Source organism: Lactuca virosa, chromosome 4 (assembly GCF_052849685.1).
Source record: "Lactuca virosa cultivar CGN04683 chromosome 4, Lactuca_virosa_CGN04683_v6, whole genome shotgun sequence".
Classification (NCBI taxonomy): domain Eukaryota; kingdom Viridiplantae; phylum Streptophyta; class Magnoliopsida; order Asterales; family Asteraceae; genus Lactuca; species Lactuca virosa.
In genome coordinates, this window is record NC_136429.1 from 199,271,444 (window position 1) to 199,278,346 (window position 6,903).

Genomic DNA, 6,903 nt, shown 5'->3' on the forward strand with positions numbered 1-6,903 from the left:
ATTATTATTGTGGGTTGAAAACCCTATATGCTCACCAGGCTCCCAAGTTTGACCCACTCAGCTTTTTATTATTACATGTAGTGGACCCCGAGCATAGTCGTATGATGATGAGAGATTTTTGGATTATAGGCCAGTAGTTGTAAATAACTGTTGTAAGGCTTATAATGTCTTGTTTATGCTTTTGATCTGTATCGAAACATGACTTCCGGAGGTTTTGATATAAAAGGAAAATATATACTTTCTTACAGAAAGGTTTTGATAAATTTTTATCATGTCTTGTTTTGGGGACCAATTCCGCAACATCTTTTAAAAGGATTTCTCTGACTCTATTTTAAAAGCATAAATTAAATCGGTCTTTTCTGGCCGAGAAATTAGGGGATGTCACAGTTTTCTGGTCTGTATGTGAGGTGAGTTTTCTCATTTTATCCATGGTTAGAAGGCACCAATGCCAACCTATTATTTCGTTATTAGGAAAATAGTTGATAGGTCGCTTGTATGAGTTTGCATGATGGATTAAAATACACCCCATGATGGGGCCTACTATCGTATGATTGGGATGAAATATACACAGGGCAGGGCCCACTAGTTTATGTTCTGGTGGAAAAATACACCCCAGGGCGAGGCCCCAATGTTATAACCCATTTTGACGATCGGTTGATGCAGAATAATAAGAACATCTTGAGATTTAACGATCATAAAAATATAAATGAAGAACATAAGATACCTAATGCTATAATCTACTAGAAAAGAGAGATAAAAATAATACATGAAGAACATGGGTTGGGAGAGATAACTCTCCCTTGGTGGGAGAGATCCCATCATACTTTCTCTCTCTAGGAACTACATTGTTAGTTCACTCATTCTTTTTACATGACCATCTCTCTCTATTTATAAGGAGAGAGAATCCAGACAATACAATAAAGGGAATAAAATAACCTAACTTCTCACTCATAATTTATAGCGCATTTACATGCTCCAACACCCAAGGCACGGCCCATATATATGTATTGGGTTGGAATAAACCCCAGGGTTAAGCCCAGTTGTATGATTGGTATGTGGTACTATGGGGAACTCACTAAGCTTTGCGCTTACAATTTATGTTTATGGTTTCAGGTACTTCTGGTTCGAAAGGGAATGGCCCGACGTGATGGCACATCATTCTCCCCTCATGATTTCCATATTTTGAATAATTTGTACTCTAATATTCTGAATATTATATCTGGCGATGCATTTCAAACAATCAGTGAATGAAATTGATAGTTTTTCATTGAAAAATCTTGTTACTGTTTTTTGGGTTGTTATAGAAACGCTAACTAGTGAGATAATGAATTGATACATTAGATGTAGATTTTAATGAATTAGGTAGTATGGGATACTTAATTCATTGGTTGTAGTAGATTAAGAGATAAAAATGAGAAGTTAGAATATTGATCCATTAAATGGTCATTTTGACCATAAGAATCATTAAGCTGTTAATATGTTAAAACAAATTTTAAGAAACTTGTATATGTGTATGAATAGGCATAAGAGCAAAACAAATGGATCAAGATGCATTAATTGAAGAATGGAGGCAAGGTAAGTTGTACCACTCCCTCTCTTTAGATTATATATATATATATATATATATATATATATATATATATATATATATATATATATATATATATATATGCATGTATGTTGGATCTTGGGGCACTATGTGAACGCCTCCAAGTAATTAGATGAAGATAGATGACAGTTATACATGTAAGAACATTTATCAGATCATGTATGTATATTTAAAATATGTGTGAGGTATATGTTAGAAACATGTCACAGAGCATGTAAGTATACCTAGAGTATGTTAAGTAGATGACAAGGGTGTTTGTTAATACCCAAGAGATAGTAGAAAGTAACAGAAGATGATTATATGCAATATAATCATAAGAGTATGTATGTATGTCTAGGTATTAATGGTATTGTGTAGAATACCTATTTGTTAATAGATATAGATAAATATGAAGTACTTAATGAGTTAAGTACTAAATGTGTATTTCAAGATCTCTTGATGAGATAAAGAGATAGAATGTCCATGGGAAAAGTATTAAGTCACGAGTTACGTAATAGAGATAGAGATGAATATGAGTATAATTCCTTCTGGAATAAGATTATGCTTATGCGGGGGAAAGAGATGGTGATCCATTTAGGGATGCGGATAGATGATTCATGTGGGAATAAAGATTGTGTATGGTTAAAGAACATAGAGAGAAGGTCCCATGATTGGAACAAGGAAAGAGAGTTCTATTAAGAACATAGATGTAATCGACGGAGGATAAAGAGTAAGGAATCCATGCGGGGATTGAAGAGAATAAGATAGATTAAGGATCCATGAGGGATCATACAAGAGAGGAGTAAGTTCGGATGGTTGTACCCGATAATGCAGTGGGATGTTATTTCCTTTAGAATATAGATAAGAGTATAGTACGAGATGGGACCATTGGGTATGAGGTAAAAGAAGAACAAAATAAAAGATAGAGAAGAGCATGCATAAAGTATATTGAAGAGTTGAGAAAGATTTGAAGTGATAAAGTATGTAAAAGAAAGAAAGAGCAGAAAGAATATGTGTATAGTAAGAGATGAGCCTGAGAAAGGGATAAGAGAAGGTAATATATATGCATGTGAAGAGGCTAAGAAAGAGTATGAGATGGGAAGAAAAGAGTAGAGAAGATGAATAGAGCAGAGAAAGATGATATTGAGAAGAAAGTAGAGCATTAGAAAAGAGGACAGATGACAGAGTATGTAAAGATGAAAAAAAGATATAAGAGATATATGAATGAGAGGAATAGCAGTGTATGATATTAAGAGGAAGAGATATATCGTAGAATATGAGAAAGAAGTAAAGAAAGAAACATAGAGTGTGTAAAGATAGAAAGATTTAGAAGAAGAGTAGATGACCATGAAAAAATATTAGAATATAACTTACCAGACCTATGATCTGATGTAGTCGATATGTTTCATATTTTGCAGGTTCAGGTAGCAGCCGACGTACGTGAAGAAGACTGGATCACAAGGACTTACTATAGATTTAATTATTGTATTTTTGTAACAATTGCGAAAATTGTCACCGTCGTTATTTACAAAAAGTGAAAAATGTCTTGTATAATAGACTTGATACGTAATATATATCAACCTATGATAAAAATATAAAGCTCCGTATTAACTTAAATAGGAAAAATCAACTAAATCGTCCGTAAATCGTAGAAATAAGTGCATAAAAAGTTGTGTTATTTATAACATAATCTGAAAGTATCCGTCTTCCTGATCCCGGAAATATATATTTCGTAGAAATCCGACTTTGTATAAATTACATATGATTTTTATATTATATAAAAGTCAGACGCACACAAGGAATGTGTGACGTCAAACACTACAAAGAGAATGGTTGACTTTTAGCTAAAGTCACAAAGAGTAGAATGGTAGTACTCCTCGAGATAAAAATTTTGAAAAAAAAAACACGAAAAGTGCAGTCCGTATGAGAGATATGATTTTCACAAAATCATTAAATCGTATAAAAATGAGGGCTAAAAATAAAGTTAGAATTAACCAATGCAACCTGAATGAAAGTTGTGTTGTACTCGTCGATAGCTACGCATGTATATAAAGAATGTAGAAAAAAGAAGCTCGTATAAGGATGTTACAGAATTTACAAAATCTGTGTTTTGTACGGTGCACGCAGCATGCATGACGTGCACAACCTTCTAGAAGGGTGACGTGGACCACCAAGAAAGTGACACTTGGCACCCTCCAGACACCCATCATTTTCATGTCGTGCACCCCATTTGCGTGGGCGCACTGCGATTTTTTCCTATAAATAGTAGACTGAAGCACCCTCATTCTGTACCCAATCCTTCTTTCTCTCTCTTGTTTTCTCTAAAAAGGTTCACATAAAAATCATTAGAAATTTCATTTGGAATATTTTTAGTTTATAAATTATCTTAGTTAGCACAATATGTGGGCCGAACGAAAACTAGGTATAGCCTGTACATATATGCTTAGTTATGGTTAGACCGACATACAACTAGTCTTGGATATGGCAGTTGATAGACTAAACTCTCGAGAATTCCAAAGAACATGTGTAAGTCCTCAAATCTGGAACCAACTAGTGATCAAACACAAGAACAAGCTATAATCAATGAGAATAAGAAGGAGTAGAAGCAAGAATGACCCAAATTGCACACATTTGTATTGAGCCGTAAACATCAGGTACAATGGAACACACACATACAACCGTTTTCTCTTTCTAGCACATGCTCTTGTCTACTCTCTCTTCTCTGACAAGACTGACACTATATATAGGGAGCATGAACCGTAAACGGTTCACGGCCGCAAACAATCTAGCAACCGTAAACACCAACTGAACCGAAAACATCTTGTTTTCGGCTCACCCAATCGTAAACCCAAGGTTGTTTTCGATCCTAGACCGAAAACTACAATTGCCTAGAAAAGTAAAGTATAAACCATATTTTTGACCCAACAGTCTCCCCCTTGGTTTATATCTTTCTTTTCGTATGACCCAACAAGCTCCCCCTAAAAATATAGCTGGCTTTTCTTGTCAATCTTCATTTGGAGCTTGGCTTCAGCTATTTATCTTCTATTTCTTCACAACTTCAAGATGAACATATGAATCTTCTATGTGGATGACTTCATCTTGAACATTTGGGCTTCTCTTCAAAATTTGACATTGAACGCACGTTGAGTGTATAGATTCTAGAAAATTTGTGCTTTCAGCTTGAGAATCGTCAAAGAGAGTAACAGAGAACAAATATTATGGATCAGTTTAGCAGGTTCATAGATAGCAGCAAATTGATTGAGGAGGCTTCAATGCAATCTATCACATAATCTTCAAGTACAGCTTCACCTTACTTATGAGGTTGAGAGATTGAATGTTGAAAGAACAATCTTCATTTCTTGTTCGTTCGAATGAGAATTCTTCAATGCTCACGGATGAAGCTTTGGCTCAGAAAATCTCGATACAGACTCCATGAGTCTCATCTACATCTGAATTCACTTTTCAAGACAAAAGAAAACAGAAAAAAAAATATTTTTGGATTTTTCATATTTGAGATAAAAACAAACTAAAAGAAAACTCAGCACACAATATTTTTGGATTTTTCATATTTTCTAAAAAAATAAAACAGAAAAAAAAATATTTTTGGATTTTTTATATTTTTCTAAAAAAGAAATAAAAAAACAGAAATAACATTATTTTTGGATTTTTGGTTTTCAGATTTTTGTTTGATTATTAAAAATTTTAATTCTCCCCCTAAATTTGTGCATAGGGGAAAACTATGAACAAATTTAACAAAAAAAGAACAAAAATAATAGCTAAATTTAAGACGGATTTTGGATCAAAGTTGTCAGGCAATCCAATATCGTTTATCAGCACACGCCTGCATGTTTAGATCTGGTCAATCACCGGTATTGTGGTCCACTTAAACACAAAGGATATTTGAGAAATTGGACAGATTATAAGTGTAGAGTCATTGTGATATATATTCCTAAATGGACCATTTAGCTGACGACGACCAAGGGTATTGTTGTCCACTTATTAAGCAACGAGATCTACAGACAACCTTTTAAGTAGTTCAATTTTAGATGTACTAGAATGTGTTTCCCACTTCCCGACATACCCCGGTAATCAAGAACTTCCAAAGAAATCCTTACTTTAGGTGAGTATTCAATCATTAAGAAAGAAGTCAGATATAGAAGTGCATATGTTGTATCCCAGGTCGGATGTCTTCTAATCATGCAGAGGGAACAACATATGACTAATAAAGATAGAGGGTTATAGAGATAGTAAGGTGCATATGATGTGTCCCAGGTCAGATCTTCCGATCACGCAGAGGGGACAACATATGGCTAACAGATAGAAAGAATTGCATAGATAAGAAGATGCATAGAAATAGAGTTGCATATGTTGCATTCCAGGTCGGATATGTTCCAATCACGCAAAGGAAGCAACATATGACTGACAGATAGAAAGCAAGAAAATAATTTCCTACAGACCTACTTTATCAGAACCCCCCAGTCGCCCTATCAGTACCGGAATTAAGGACATGAGTCCATACATCAGGCAAATGTTGAGCCACAGTTCTAGATAATTAACTTTTAGTGTATCTCGCAGGTTCCCATGTTTATCTCACCGCTCAATCTGCCCGAGCGTCCTATGGTTAGTCCAAATGAAACTATCTAAGTCCAAATTGTCTAGTCCTTTCATTGTCAATCAATGTCTAGTCCTTTTGAATCCTTTGTGCCTACCAGCACATTGAACACAGAGTCTAGGCAACTTGGCTTCAGTGCATTACACGAATCATAAATTGCCCTTTAGCACTATAATTCATATCACTTCCCAATAATACCTATTAACGAAAAACTATAAGAAAATAAATGATTGTCTTCAAAACGAACAAGTTTAAGATAAACTCAGGAGAATCGAGAAGAAAACTCAAACCATAAGTCATCGATTGAATTTGCATCCAAAAGCTCTGAGAACATCATACATATTTCGATCTCAAAGCAGATCCGAACATTCTTCACATCTTTAAGCAGAAAACCCCATGAGTGATCCTTTCCTTTTTTCCCTTCCTACAAAGGACACATACTCTCAAACAAAGTTCTGAATGTTATACAGTTGAGAGATGTTCCCTATCATGTGCCTGGAAGACCCACTACCAACAAACCAAAGTCTGATGATATGCCTCCATAGCTTCTCCAGCACAGAGCGGGATCAGTTGGTCTTTGGAACCCAACCCATTTTTAATATGGGTCGACCTTTGTCATCTTTGCAAGGTACTCTCTCCCATGACATATCCTGCTTATCACAGGCAGAAGATGAAGAAATGTTAGAATCATTAGACGATTTGG